Here is a 16,745-nt window from a genome sequence, read left to right on the forward strand (position 1 = left end):
AGAGTCCCTTGGACTGCAAGGAGATCCAACCAGTCCATTCTGAAGGAGATCAGTCCTGGGTGTTCTTTGGAAGGAATGATGCTGAAGCTGAAACTCCAGTACTTTGGCCACCTCATGCGAAGAGTTGACTCACTGGAAAAGACTCTGATGCTGGGAGGGATCAGATATATATGCAAAATATTATATATATATATGCAAATATATATATATATATATATAAAGCAGGGACTCCTTAGTTGTGGTGCACAGGCTCAGTTGCTTCATGGCACATGTTATTTTAGTTCTTCACCCAGGGATTGAACCCACATCCCCTTACACTGCAAGTCAGATTCTTAACCACTGGACCACCAAGGAAGTCCCCTGGAAATTAATTCTATAATGTGATGCTTCTAATCAATTTCCAGGGGTTCCTAAAATCTGTCGTCACAAACTTGCTTTGCATTTTGTTGGTCTTCTGCCATGTGGGATGAAGTGTGTCAGCCACAGGCTTGCATACACTTGACCAGAAGTATGCAGAGAGGATGTGATTCATCTCCCTGTGGCACAAGATGCACTGCAGAAGGCAGCCAGGGTCCTCTGCACAGCTTCCTTCAGGCACCTGAGCACAAGAGGCATGACAATAATCGTGTGGTGCTTTAGAAAGGAGACGCGGTCTACATAGATTAATGTAATGGAATATGGTGTGTGTTAAGTCACCTCAGTCGTGTCCAACTCTTTTGCAACCCTATGGACTATCACTTGCCAGGCTCTTTTGTCCAGGGGATTCTCCAGGCAAGAATATTGGAGTGGGTTTCCATATCCTCCTCCAGGGGATCTTCCTGACCCAGCAATCGAACCTGAGCGTCTCACATCTCCTGCATTGGCAGGGGGGTTCTTTACCACCAGGGCCACCTGGGAAGCCCCAATGGAATACTACTCAGCCACAAAAAGAATGAAATAATGCCACTTGCAACAGCATGGATGGACCTAGAGATTGTCATACTGAGTGAAGTAAGTCAGAGAAAGACAAATATCATATAATATTGCTTATATGCAGAATCTAAAAAAAAACGGTACGAAGGCACTTACTTACAAAACGAAATAGGGTCACAGGTGTAGAAAACAAAGCTATTGTTATCAAGGAGGAAAAGAAGGAAGGGATAAATTGGGAGATTGGGATTGACATATACACACTACTATACATAAAACAAATAACTAATAGAGACCTACTGTGTAACACAGGAACTCTGCTCAATATTCTGTAGTGACCTGAGCAGGAAAAGAATCTAAAGAGTGGATATATGTATATGTACAACTGATTCACTCTGCTGTACAGCAGAGACTAACACAACATTGTAAGTCAATTATACTCCAATAAAAATAAAGATTAAGAAAAATAAAAAACAGCAATGTTCTCTGGAATAAATAAATAAAAACAAATGGAAAATATAAATAAAATAAACGTCATAAGCAAGCATCTCCAGCTCCTGGTTGAGGGATGTCCTGGAACCACCCTCTCACTCATTTACTCTCATGCTCTCTGGGGTCCTGAGAGCTGAGCTGCATAATTAGTGACGGCTGTGATGACTACAGGAGCTAATCCGCTAAGCCTACAGGCAATATATTGGGAACAGAATCAGATTTCTATTTAGAAAAAAAAAATGTATTGGGGCCCAATATTGCACCTGATTAAAGCCATGGAATTGGAAAAGCCCATGGCTATTCCAGACCAACTGTTAGTACCTTTCAAACGAATCCACCTCTTTTCATTCTCACTGTTTCCACTCATGAACCATAGTAAAATTTCCCCCGGATTAACATGATGGCCTCTTCATAACTCCCTAATTCTCCAGGAAGAAGTCAGTGTGGCTTCCCCAGCATCTGTTCAGGGTGGTCTCCCTCCCTCTCTCATCAAATCCAATCAATCTTGATCTGATTCCTGCCTTACCTCTAGATTCTGCCTCCTCATCATTACGCCCCAGTTAAATGGATCTTTTGGTTCCAAGTCTGAATGGCCTTGAAGTCTAGAACTATAATTTTAAATACCCACAGGATCTTTTTTCCCCAGAACTCTTACAGGCATCTTTTTGTTGTTACCTGAGGCATCTTAAAATTACATAGTCCGAAGTGAGGTCTTTATTTTCCCACAAGATCTGCACTATTTCTATCTGCGTTATCCATTCATCATTCAGTCCCTGAGTCTCTGAAGCTGTAAACTTCAAATTTAGTCTTGAAAAACTCATCTTCACCCAGTCAACCATCAAATTCCCTCAATTTTACCCATAAAGAGTCTTGAGCCCATTTATTTCACATTTTTAAATTTTTTTATTTTGCATCTGTCTCCCAATTCATCTGCAATTTGTTTGAAGACAGGACTATCAGGCACCCAGATCCACCCCTCATTCTAATGTAAACTCAATCAACAGTTCCTGGGAGGCTCCAGACAAGTATCAAGAGAAGACTTGGTGGCACTCACTCTTTCTATGTGATTCATCAGTGGCCCATTTTTTTTCTTTTATGGGATATGAGGCATAAAATGTGAGCCTTCTGACCCAACCTTGTTCCTATCACAAAGTAGGCAGTATAGCAATATTTTGAATGACAAAGGAATTTGGAATTTCCTAATCATAAATCCTAATCATAAATCATTAGGCTTCCCTGGTGGCTCAGATGGTAAAGAATCTGCTTGCAATACAGGAGACCAGGGTTTAATCCCTGGGTTGGGAGGATCCCCTCGAGAAGGGCATGGCAACCCATTCCAGTATTCCTGCCTAGGAAATCCCATGTAGCCCAGCAGGCTACAGTCCATGGAGTCACAAAGAGTCAGACATGATTGAGCAACTAATACACACATAATCACAGATTATTTGGTTTATTCTTTACTAAAACTTTTTTTTTTTTTTTAGGAAGTAATAAGCTCTGTTTCCATCATCAATGAACCAAAAATCAAACTTTAAAGCCAATACTATAAACAAACATCCATGATATTGTCAACTAAAATCCTTTACAAAATAACATCCATATTATAATATTTTGTAAAATTAAAGGCTCATTCCTGGGTGTATATAAAGAGATATTGTTTAGTTGCTAAGTCATGTCTGACTCTTTTGTGACCCCATGGACTCTGTAGCCTGCCAGGCTCCCCTATCCACGGGATTTCCCAGGCAAGAATACTGGAGTGGTTTGCCATTTCCTTCTCCAGGGGCTCTTCTCAACCCAGGGATCCAACCCACGTCTCCTGCTTGGTAGATTGTTTACCACTGATCCACCTGGGAAACCCTAAAGAGGTCTGTAAGTCCTGAGAATTTCTGTACACCTTTAACCCACAAAGCCAAAGTTACATGAAATTTGTGTATGCTGTTCAGAATAGACACATAACCTCTAGGTTGCCACCACTTCCAACACTCTCTACTACTCAGTGTTTTGTACACAGTATTTCTATATTATGTTTTTAAAATCCACTGTACTTTATTAATTTTTATTTTTATTACCTTGTTAATTTTAATATTTGGTCAAAGTACTAGCAGTCATTATCTTTTTGTTGTATAATTTTATTTTACAGTTTTTGAGTGGGAATACATTTCTTCATTTAAAAAATTTATAACAAGTACATACTGTTTTTCTTCAACTAATAATGCTTTAAAATATATATTGTATCCCTTTAGTTAGTAACACACTTGGCAAACTCCTGAAAGATCTCTTTTTTTGCCCACTACCCTTTGTAATGGAAAAGAGGCAGAGTTGATGATTGTCCAATATTTTAAGCAGTGTTCTTTCATCAGGAGTGTGAATGGTTGGTAGTTTAACAGCAGAGTAAAGGATGAAGTTGGAAATTGAGTGTTACATGTGAGTGGCAGGGAAGATAGGTGTGTCTGTGTTTGTGTTCCGATGGGACTGGGGGAATTTGTGATGCATAAAAGAGTGAGAATGAAAGAAAGTAAAAGTGTTGACAAGTGTTTTTCCTTTTCTGAAATTCCAATGATACTGACACCCTAGTCTGAGCAAATAACACTTATATTAAAAACAGAAAAGAGAACTGAAGAATAAACCAAATTTGTCTGGCTAGACTAAATCAGCTTATAGGACAGGATAGAAAAATTTGTCAGCATCATGGAATTTTTCTTTCTCTTCACTTGTAGAAAAGTTGGTCTCATGATAAGGACATAAAATATTGCCCTACACGGCAAGGCAAGTCTGAAAACACACACACACGTAAAATGAAGATTTTTTTTTTTTTAACACAGTAACGATAGGAGAATTTTTATCTAATTTGCAAACAAAATTTGTAGCTATTCTTGTTACTAAATAAAGGTACTTTTTGCTTGGGTTCTCACAAAGGACTACCTGAGATTGTGGGAAATTCTTTCCAATGTCCTGGTCTCTGACCAAATTTTTAAAAATCTTAAAAAAAAAAAAAAGAGAAGATATTACTGTCTTCATTTTGTAGATGAAAATACTTCAAAAAGCTAAAGACTTTATAGGAATTATAGAACTTCTAAGTAGCAAAAGCTTCAACCCTGCTTTTTAGGCATCACAACCAAAGAAATCACAATTCTTAGCACTTTCTCCTAGGAGATTGGGGTACTCTAGGTGCTTTTTGGGGTGTGTTTATTTTTCACAGGAAGTGAAAACTTTTACTGCTGCTAAGTTTTAAACATTTCTAGCATTGTGAGTCCTGAAGATAATAATGGTGTTTTCCAATTCCAATCTATACTGTTGCTTTTAAATGATAAAATAATTAATTGGAGGAGAATCACTCAGCTAAGGGTCCTATTGCAGGATGATTCTTTTTTTCCAAGGAAAGCACTGCCAGCAATAGTTGATAATTGCCTAGTGGGAAAGTGGATCTGATTAGTACCTTCCAAAGGGCTGATCAATTCTGCATAACTCATATAAGCTGTGGAATCTGTAGATGAAATGTAGTGACTGAGGATAGGTGAGCATTCAGATATAACATCTTGAGTTAGTTACATCTTAACAGAAACCAACCCTAATGTTCCCTGTGGGGGACTGTGAAGTATTATGCGCAGGTAGTGGTCTCCTCACCTTTTTCCAGGCCACTACAGCTTGATAGCCCCCAAACTACCCCAGCAGGGGCTGCCAAACTGCACTTTCAAGTGTGTTTACGGCTCCAGTATTGATTCCTTGAGCCCGTCCAACTACCCCTTGCAATAAACAACCCTGCCAGAGCCTCCACTATTGGAAAGCAGGAATGCATTATTTAACAGTAGCTAATCAATATAAAACAAGCCTCCCCTTTGTTACGACCGCGCTATTGATAGACTGCTTCTCTGTTTTAATTTTTTATTATTTTGCATTGATTTCTGAAACTCCATTCTGAAGCTTACTTTTTTTCCATCAGGAACTGTGAGCTGAGTCCTACCTGACTAGAAATCTAACATCCTTTTTGAATCACAAATTACCCAACTTAATGAAGAAACAATTAGCCGAGAGTTTTAAAAAATCATTCAACTCTCCTCTAATCAATTTTAATGAGTGTGACACATTAAATGCAGGATGTAGGGGGAGGATACATATAGAAAAATCTGAAAAGACAGATTTTTTTTTTTTTTTTTTGCTGCTGTGTGTGTTCCAGGGAAAAGGGTCTCAGATTTTCCCATTTAGCCTGAGTAAACGTGGGGGAAACTCGGGCGTGGAAGGACCATTCACACCAGTGGGAATCTGACCTCTAAGTCATGTTCTATGAATGGAAGAATAAGGGCTCTTAGGGCATTTTTTTCTTTCTTACTTCATTCCTTTTTAAATCTTAGATGAGTTGTCTAGAATAAAACATTCATGGCAGCTCCATTGGCCACTGCTGTACCTGAACCATAATCAGAGAAACATAAGCTAACATTTTACCATCTGTCTATGTAAACAGAGTGAGAGAGGCGATCAGGTGTGAGGGGAGCATGGGTACGTGTGGACTGGGCAGCAGGGTCCAGTGGACTGAAAGTCCACAGAGATGCTGACTGGTCCACTCATTCACTGTAGTGTTTTTAATTATCCCTTTGGCCTATTATATTGAGTTTAGCCAAAAAGTTCATTTGGGGTTTTCTGTAACATCTTACTGAATAAGATGCAATAAATTAGTTACAGTAAAATAAAGCTGGATTTCTAGACAACTCATAGAAGATTTATTTGCTAACAGTATTTCTTTTTGGCTAGCTATACCCATCAATAGGTGTTTGTTCTTTAACATGCATTTTCTCATTACCAAAAAAATTCAAATTCTTCCCCCAAATTTTCAAAAATACATGAGTAGAAAGAAAATACTAATTGCCCCTACTCCTGCTTATCAGGTAACGACTAAGTTGTTAAAGTTTTATTATGCGTGGCCTGCCACTCATTCACTCCATCTCTTTTTCTCTCTCCATCTAGAATTAATCCATGTGACTTGGCTTGAAAATGATGCTGACTATTATGTCCAGTCCCTACAGAATGTTGTTCAACATAACAGAAGCCAGGTTATGAATTATTTTAGTGGTGTTTTTTCTTTTTGTCACATTATTTTAAAAGATACTGTAATGCGTCATACGACACTAATAGTCAATTGCAAGTCTGCTGTGTTCAGTTACATTTCATTTACTAAGGGGCTGAGTGTTGTCAATATTTACTCACCAGTATAGGGTCATGAATTCCGAAGTCAAATTATTAAATATAAAGAATAAAAACAAGCCAGAGATGGAAGTGTGAGCTCTGGGTAATTGGAAACAGGAAGCCAGGAGATCAGAAGCTGGTGGGCTTAGGAACCAGGAGAGCTGAAACTCACAAATCAAAATCAGCCATGAAAAGAGAAATCAAAAATTCCTTAGAAAAGGAAAGAGTCAGAGTGGAGATTTCCAGTTGGCCCTATCCTGTCTGTATCCCACTCTTCATTCAAGAAGAGTCACTGAGCACTAAACAGATTCCCAGCATTAGGGTTGGCTTCAACAAAATGAACCCACATTTATGTGTGGCTCCAGGAAAGTACGCAGAGCTTTAGGATTTGACTTAAATCTCACATTGACTCAACTGTATACATTCCACCCTCGTTTTGTTTTTCTTCTTTTTAACTTTTTATATTGGAGTTTATATAGTTGATTAATGACGTTGTATTAGTTTCAGGTTACAAGAGAGTGATTCCGTTATACATATACATGTATCTATTCTTTTTCAAAATCTTTTCCCAAGTATTTTGTCACATAATATTGAGCAGAATAGTAGAAATTAAAAAACAAATAAATAGGACTTTCCTGATGGTCCAGTGGTTAAGAATTGGCCTTGTAATTCAGGGGACTTGGGTTCAACCCTGGTTGGGGAACTAAGGAGCCACATGATGAGGAGCAACTAAGCCCACGCACTGCAACTCCTGAGCCCTAGAGCCACAACTAGAGAGCCCGTGCACTGCAGCGAAGATCCCAAGTGCCACAGCTGAGAGCCAATGCTGCCAATAAGTAAATATTAAGGAAAGAAAGCAACAAATGGGACCTAATTAAACTCAAAAGCTTTTGCACAGCAGAGGCGACCACAAACGAAATGAAAAGACAACCCACAGAATGGGAGAAAATATTTGCAAATGACATGACTGACGAGGGATTAGTCTTCAAAATTTACAAGCAGCTCATGCGGTTTAATATCATCAAAGCATTCAGTCTTGTTTTTAACTCTTAGTCTTTAAAAAATGAACAATGTCCTCTATGTTTGTGGCTATCTCACTGTAAGCTATCTTACATCCTATGGGAATGAGGCTCAGTGAGGAAAACCCGAGAGAAATCAGCTTCAGTACGTGAGGAGATAGACTTGGTTCACAAAGACATGAGAGTCTCATGGGGGAAAAACCTCTAGGGAGTGCTACACAATGGGAATGAAGTGAAGGAGTCATGACTTCACAATGTGCCCTGTGAGTCTAACCTGGTTGAGTCACCCAAAGATGCCCAATGGTAATCATTGCAAACTAGCCCTCTGGGGGTAGAATTTAGTCATTTGCTTTTCATTTATGGAGGGGCTTTAACAAATTTTCAGCTTCCCTGGTAGCACAGTTGGTGAAGAACCCCCCTGCAATGCAGGAGACCTTAGTTTGATTCCTGGGTTACGAAGATGCCCTGGAGAAGGGATAGGCTACCCACTCCAGTATTCTTGGGCTTCCCTAGTGGCTCAGCTGGTAAAGAATCCACCTGCATGTGGGAGACCTGGGTTTGATCCCTTAGTTGGGAAGATACTCTGGAGAAGAGAAAGGCTACCCACTCCAGTATTCTCACCTGGAGAATTCCATGGACTATATAGTCCATGGGGTCACAAATAGCTGGACCTGATTGAGTGAGTTTAACTATAACAAATTTAGTTACTTAAAGAATTTCAACAACATTTCTATTTATTCATTGAGAGAACTAACACAAAAATTAGAAATGTAAGCAATTAGAAACACAATGCTTCTAACTAGAGAACCATTGAATTAATCATCAGAGCTTAATGCCAGGTTTAACTGACCTGAACAGGATACTTCAACTTAGGAAAAACTCCGAAAACACTTTCATTTATGAAGATACTGAAATCTCAGTAAACTTAAATTGTCCAAAGTCAGTTAGAAATTGCTGGGGGCAGGATTTTGATGCAGGTATGAGCATTTCCAAAAGGAGGCTCTTTCTACATCTCAGGAAACAAGCTACTCTCTACTGTTCATGACTTCTATTCTCACGTCTCTCAGTATTTACCACCTCCCAGGTGGTGCTGGTGGTAAAGAACATGGGGTTCAATCCCTGGGTCTGGAAGATCCCCCTGAGGAGGAAATGGCTATCCACTCCAGTATTCTTGCCTGGAGAATCCCATGGACAGAAGAGCCTGGCAGGCTACAGTCCACAGGGTTGCACAGAGTCAGACACAACTGAAGTGACTTAGTCCAGCATTCAAAGCACTTACAATGATAGACTTTTCATATGTTTGTGGCCTCAGACTGTGAGCTCATATCAGGGATGGCTCCTATGCTTCCTTTTTTCTTCAAAAAAGATCCTTAAGAAAGTTTGTTGACTGAAAAAAAAAAAAAAAACCGATTATGACATGTATAAACCCCAAAGGACATCTCTTGGGTTCTAATAAATTTCTGCACCCCTCAGTTCAGTTCAGTTCAGCCACTCAGTTGTGTCTGACTCTTTGTGACCCCATGGACTGAAGCACGCCAGGCTGCCCTGTCCATCACCAACTCCCGGAGCTTGCCCAAACTCATGTCCACCAAGTTAGTGATGTCGTACAACCATCTCATTCTCTGTCGCTCCTTCTCCTCCTGCCTTCAATCTTTCCCAGCATCAGGGTCTTTTCCAATGAGTCAGTTCTTCACATCAGCTGGCCAAAGTATTGGAGCTTCAGCTTTATCAACAGTCCTTCCAATGAATGTTCATGATTGATTTCCCTTTAGGACTGACTAGTTGGATCTCCTTGCAGTCCAAGGGACTCTCAAGAGTCTTCTCCAACACCACAGTTCAAAAGCATCAATTCTTCGGTGCTCAGCTTTCTTTATAGTCCAACTCTCACATCCATACATGACCACTGGAATGAACCCCTACAAAGGAGGGAAAGTTTCTTCTGATGGACAGAATCAGACAAGATAGCTAAAGAACTTTCAATCCTGTTCATACACTAGACTCTCCACTAAGGCTTACCTGTATGAAATCCTAACAAGATACTTATAGGTAATTACTGGTATTTTTTTTTCTCATTTTAAAGATGTAGATATGAAAGAGAACCAGGTAAGTCTGACTCTAGAAAAACCACCAACCCTTAACCACTATGCCTCATGGCTGCATTGAGAAAGTTTTAAGGCTAGAGTTTTTTTCATATTTTTGACATGCTGCATGGCATGTGGGATCTTAGTTTCCTGATCAAGGATGGAATCCAAGTCGGGCACTTTGGAAGGGCAGAGTCTTAACCACTGGACTACCAGGGAAGTTTCTTAAGGCAAGAGTTGAATTGAAATATATAATCTTAACCCATCAGATTGTGCACAAACTGAATTGAAGAAAGCAGATTCTGATACAGCTAAAGGCAAAGTAGAAAGGCATGTGTACCAGAAACATGGTTAATTTATCTAAGGACAGATGATGTCTGCTGAGAGAGGCAGGAGAACATGGTTATGACTCGCATGCTCTGCCATCTTGACTACAGATTTGCCTCTCAGCCCCGCCAATTACTGTTTAACTCTTTGCAAGTGACATGACCTCTCTGTGCTGTTTGTCAACTTCATGGGTTTTCTTTTAATGAGGATTAATATATATGGATGTATACAGAAGGACTGTATCTAGTCTATGGTTAGCACTACTTGAGTCTGACTATTTATTTTTTATTAGTAGTATTAGTAAAACTAGTAAATAATAATGTTACTCATTCAAATTTATAGGTGTTGACGTCTTTAACAAAAAAAGTCTCATTTTTTTACATTTTATATGTCTTATATTTATACTTCTCTTGCTATGAGTTTCTAGGGCTTACAGTCCATGCATTCTAGATGTGAAAACCTCTTAAGATCATCTATTTTAGGGTTCTCCTTTCAGTATGAGGACATCAGGCAAACAGGTGAGCAACTGGGCTGCAGCCACAGAGCTTGGGCTCAGGCTCAGTGTGTGGTGATGGGAAAGGGATAAGTGGTAAATGTACATCACACAGAGAGCAAACCAAGTCTCTAGCAGTGACAGAGGCTTCATTTTTCTTGAAAAGCTCTGATTTCAAATATCTGTTCAGTTGTAAGCCTGGCTGTCATGCCCTATGTCTGAATTTCCAGGTGATCGCCAGCATCTTTAAAATTAATTTTCAAAGTTGCTATTTTTGCTTCCCCTCCACAATCAGTTACACCCTACAGTAGAGCGATTTTGATGAACATCCTGGGTCAGTTAAGTTCATTCGATTGAAATGGCCTGACCCAGGCAGTTAAGGTTTGAATAGGTCTGCGTGTAGTACCAGGGTTAATTTCCAATGACATCATTGACACCGGGAAGGAAATCTTCCCGGTGCTCCCAGACTTAACCTCACAAAGGATCTGGACAACAGCTTTGCTCAGTGAGTTCTCACTTAGCTGTCTCTCATGTCCCCTTCCCCAGTTGTCATCCTGAAATGACATCCTTTTGTTTTTGTATATGCACATCTATAAGTTGTGTGGAGTTCCACACATATGTGTATAAATATATAAATACACCCTTGTGCTGTCTGTTTCTAAGGGGCTCAACTTTTCTTTTTCACAGGTCGTAAAAATTAAATCATGTTTATCAATAGCCATTAGATTTTTTTGAAGCCTCAGTGTATTCCTCCTTTTATATATCATAATTTAACTCATGGAGTGTGTTAGGTAACCTATTTTTATTTTAAATATCTGAGGTCTGTGTCATGCCATTATAGCAGAAAATAATGCAACATTGTAAAGCAATTATACTCCAAGAAAACTTTTAAAAAATAAAAAAAGTTTAACCAGATAGACACAGCTAAATGTTCACTAAAATACTCAGCCAGGAAGTGAGAGGTATTTGTCAATACGTATATTGTGGAAAGGCAGGATGTATTAGTTAGTTCCCTCAAACTGCTTCATGGATATATGGCTCTTGAATCTAAGAACACTAGCCAAAAACCAAAAGCAGATTGTCAAGCGGATGAAGCCCCACACATCCTCTACACTGGCTTCACCATCCTCACTGATGGCAGGATTCCTTGTTGCACGGGGAAGACAGATCTTAGGAAACAAAGAGCGACAATTTCACTTTCTATGGACATACACCTTCTCTACTTCCTGCCAACACTAGAAAAAGGTCATTAATAATATCCCTTTTCTTTCTGCTAAAACTAAACTTTCAGATGAAAATTTTTATTTCCTTTCTTGAAATCATGATTTTTTGGCTCTTTTTAGCTGATGGAAGTCATGTATTCCTTTAAGAGCGAAGATTTAGGACATCTCTATAGCCAAATGTTATTGGCAAGTACCATCATAATTAAGGCAATTACAGAATATGCCATGAACAGAAAAACATTCTCCAAAAAATATATTTCCCTAGCCCTGGTTGTAATCTAAAGCATATACAATCATATTTTGGAAATAACTAAAGTTGATTGTGATGTGCTTTTGTCTCAGAATAATACACCCCAACAGAACCTTAAAAAACTGGAATGTCTTATGCTATGGAACAAGTAGAGATTTGCATGCATGGCTAATTGGCTAGTAGTTATGCACAAGGACCAGAGTTTTGGATTCTTTGGAAGAAACCTATCTACTTGCATGTGCCCTTGAATTCATATTCAACTTCCTTTGGGGAGTTTGTGTATTTCACGGGCATTTTAAATTCTCTTCCCTGATTTCTTTTCTCAAAATGTTTTTATAGAATCAGCAGGGCATCCATCCCCCTGAAACACAAAGGGACCATGAGGCGCGTGACTCATCCAGGGTCACTAGGCGAACCGTGGACAAAAAGAAGAGGAGGACTGGACAGCTGAGGTCAGAGCACAAGACCATTCTGCTTTCTCTTACCCACAAGAGAAAGTGTTTCAACAGATTTAATAATAACATTTGACCTAAAAGCGCTAATATAATCCTCTATAGCCAGGGAAGAGCACATTGAATGTAAAATTGGCTTATAATGAACTAATTATTTCAACTCCATTTCCCACTCTTTGCTTTTATAATGGAGAAAGGACTAATAAACAGTAAAATTACGAAAGTGGACAAGAGGAAGGAAATACAGAACTCAAGTCAGTGCAAATAGCCATGTGAAGAACCAGAAAGGTGGCTGAGGTTAGAAGCAAAGACAGGGTATTAAATAAAAGACACACTAAATAAAATGTCTATTTCAAAGCTATTTCCTTACTTATAGAGGCTGAATTTGAACAACTTTATCTCTTCTAACTTACATCCCTTTTAGAGTCAGTTGGCATCCCATATCTGGGAGCATCAGAGACCCCTGTGAATCTGAGCACTATGGTTCCACTGCGGGCTTTGTAGACTGGTGGCTCCAAACAAGATTTCAGTCTTTGCCTTGCTCTGAAAACTTCCTTTTTTTTCACCAGCGTTACAGCGCTTGCCAAGAGTGACATAACCTTGAAATTATTTGTTACATTTTCCAGTGAACAAACCCAGCTTGTTAAGGAAATGGGCAGCCTATATCATTAGCAAAGAGCACAATAGTGGACTCAGAATTCAGCCTCGACTGGTGGGCCCGCAGTATTCGATGTTTCTGGGAAATCTCTCTGATTTTAGAAACAATTCAGCATTCTAACTGTGCTGCTAGGGGTGGGCTGGCCTCTGGAGGTTGTTAGGGAAGCAACACCACATGAGAGCCAAGGCTCACATGGTCCTCAATACATTCCTGTCCAGGGAACATGGACACTCATTTTAATTGCACTTCTCATCTATTAGTGTCTTTCTTTAAACTGGGTTTGTTGGCAGTGAAAAAAAATCTTGACTGCAACTGTTACTGATTTTTTCTTCTGATTATAAAATTAATACATCCCTACAGTAGATAATTTAAAAGTACCCTCAAGAATTAAGTAGGAAACCAAATCACCATCTCACCAGCCAAAGATACAGTGAACACACGCATGTGCATGTAATTCTCCAAGTTAGAAGTAATGATCGTCCACTCTATGTGGTTTATCATAGGAATATTTATATAATAACACAATACTTACTGGCTTCACAATGGTTACTGTTTAAACAGGAGAACCAATCCATTCATAATCCCTCTATATAGATGAGTAATGTGATAAGTGGCAAACAGATTCATCTAAGAGATACCGTCATGGAAAATCCTGATCTGGAGAGGATTCCATGTGGGGAATTGACCTAAAGAAAGTAGGTACTTTCTGTTTTTCTTTTAAAATGGATATTCTACTGTAGCCTTTGGTGCAAATTTAATTTTTAAGAAGGTTGTATTTGCCTGTTCCCTACAGAGAAAACTATAGAGAAAGGCACATTTTGGAAACTCTTCCTTCCATTTTTATCTCTGTCCATCTCATTATACCTTCTGCCCAGATAAGAAATCATCTTTATTAGTTTTGCATGTACTTTTAAAGTTTTTTCTTTATATAAAGATAAATACATATGAATATATTTACTTATTTTCTACCAGCTTTATAATAATAGTGGCTTACTACATTGATTTTAGGCACTCTGCACTTCCTAAATTGCTATGTAAGTATATAGAGAACTTCAGCAGAATTTATATTCAGATGTTCAGAACTTCCATTCCTGTGTGTGGAAGTCCTATGCTGCTGCTGCTGCTAAGTCGCTTCAGTTGTGTCCGACTCTGTGGGACCCCATAGACAGCAGCCCACCAGGCTTCCCGTCCCTGGGATTCTCCAGGCAAGAACACTGGAGTGGGTTGCCATTTCCTTCTCCGATGCATGAAAGTGAAAAGTGAAAGTCAAGTCACTCAGTTGTCTCCGACTCTAGCGACCTCATGGACTGCAGCCTACCAGGCTCCTCCATCCATGGGATTTTCTAGGCAAAAGTACTGGACTGGGGTGCCATTGCCTTCTCCTTGGAAGTCCTATAGTTTAAGTGATTATCTCTAGAGGGACAATTCTTTACAATATTTTGTGAGTACAAAGTGTTTCTCAGGTTCTTAAAGAACTGGTAAAGTCGCCTGCCAATGCAGGAGACTGAGATTTAGGTTTGATCCCTGGGTAGGGAAGATCTCCTGTAGGAAGGTATAGCAACCCACTCCAATATTCTTGCCTGGAGAATCCCCATGGACAGAGGAGCCTCGTGGGCCACAGTCCATAGTGTCGCAAAGAATCAGACTCGACTGAAGCGACTTAGTACACACACACACACACGTGATTACAAATCATGCTTCCATGGGGGTCCATTGGTGGAGACTTTGCTTTTCCAATGCAGGGGGCACGGGTTGGATCCCTGGTTGGGAAACTAGGATTTCACATGCCACATGGCCAAAACAAACAAACAAACAAAAAAACAAATCTTACTGCCGTGATAATCTTGTGCCAGTGCTATTTTGTACTTTTGCAGCTATACATTTAGGATAAAGTCCCTGAGTGGGATTTCTGGATTATGGAGTAACTTCATTTGTAATTTTGAAAGATATGATCTTTCATAAGGATTTTAACACTTTGCAATACTACTGGCAATGGGAGTGTCTGCTTTTGTTCAGTCATGCTAACATTCAGTGTTATCAAACATTAAACTTTTGTGAATCTGATAGGTGAGAAGTTATATTTCACTGTAGTTTCAGTTTGCATTACACTTTTAAAAGAGATTGAACATCTGTTTTACATGTTCACAGATGTTGTGTTCTTTCTCTACAAAATCAGTCATTCTCATCTCTGCAGATTTTTCTATTGGGTTCTTCCTCATCTCAATTTTTAGAGCTCATTATATATTAGAGAAATTAACTCTTTATAATAAGAAGTTGCAATTTTAAAAAATTTCCTCTTTTCATTTACTTGTAGTATTTGTTTTGAAGTATGGGGGAGCTTTTTGCTTTGTTTTCTGTGTTGTTGTATTTTGTGTATGCACATGCCTTGAGTCTTTATGTGATCAAATTTATCAGTCTGTTTTCCCCAGAGCCTAAATTCAATTTCAACCAAAATTCTATCCAGTAGAATATGTTAAATATTTTAACATTTTCTCTTTCCTAAAGTATCCACTTAGAATAAGACACTTTTGATGAAAGATAATACTGTCTCATCCTGGAGAGAAGCATTTCAAATCTCTAATTTATTTAAAGTTTAATATCATATTTCCTCTTAAATGGAAGTGTTAACACTACAAACCCTTGGGATTTGACTATTTCAGTGTCTTATCCCACAGATAACAGTTCTGGATCTTCTATGATCATGAATATTTGATGAATGTATATGCTTTGGCATTATGGAGATATAGATCTTAGTATCAATTCCAAATCATCTAAAATAGCTCCCTTGGAAGATGACTAGAACTCAGAATTTCTGATATTGAATTAACTGCAGAAAACCATCTGAGGATATACATGGAGAAATGGCTCATGTGTTTATAGAAGAAAGGCTAAAATTATTCAAGTGATAATCCTCTACGCTAGTTTAATGCTTGAATCATTTTATGTTCAGCTTACAATTGGTGATACCTTGAGTTTTGTTACAGCATGGAACCTTCCATCTGCTCTGGGCAGGTGGTACAGTGGTGTGTGTTGATGTGTGTAATGACAATCACAAAGTTTGTTTATTCAGCATCAGCTGCCTTGGGTTAAAGTCTGAACCTTTCTTAAGCTCTGCACGTCAGGGGTGTTTAGGACAATTCAATCATTTATTTAGCCAGTACTGATACTGCTCTCTGGCAGGTGGATTCAGAGCTAAGCTCCAAGTCTCCAGCTCTAATTGGAGAAATCTCTGATAAATTCCCACAGCATTCCATTTGGATACGTGTTGTGTTCTGTTATGGATGTTCTCTGCCTTGCTCCCACCCATAACAAGTCTGCTGGTATAAGCCTGTCCTACAAACTGCTGTGGTGGACAGTATATCTTTGTATTGATTTGATGGAGCTGGGTTTTTCTTTCCTAGTCTCAGTGGAGATATCTGTCAGTTCAGTATCCTATTTTGTAGGAATAATGGACAAGGCAAAGTGGTGATAAATTCTGATGGTAAGCCAAGCTGTATTTTCTTGCTACATGAGAAGAAAACACTCATCCTAAAAGCAATTTGTTCTCCATTTTAAATTACTCAAAGAAAGCATTTTTACCCAGATGCTACCCCCTGGGTCTCCTTTGTCACCTCAAGCAGCCTAACTCATTCTTCCTCCCCCGCCCCCTCGACACACACAAAC

Source organism: Bison bison, unplaced genomic scaffold (assembly GCF_000754665.1).
Source record: "Bison bison bison isolate TAMUID 2011002044 unplaced genomic scaffold, Bison_UMD1.0 scf7180017864461, whole genome shotgun sequence".
Taxonomy (NCBI): Eukaryota; Metazoa; Chordata; class Mammalia; order Artiodactyla; family Bovidae; genus Bison; species Bison bison.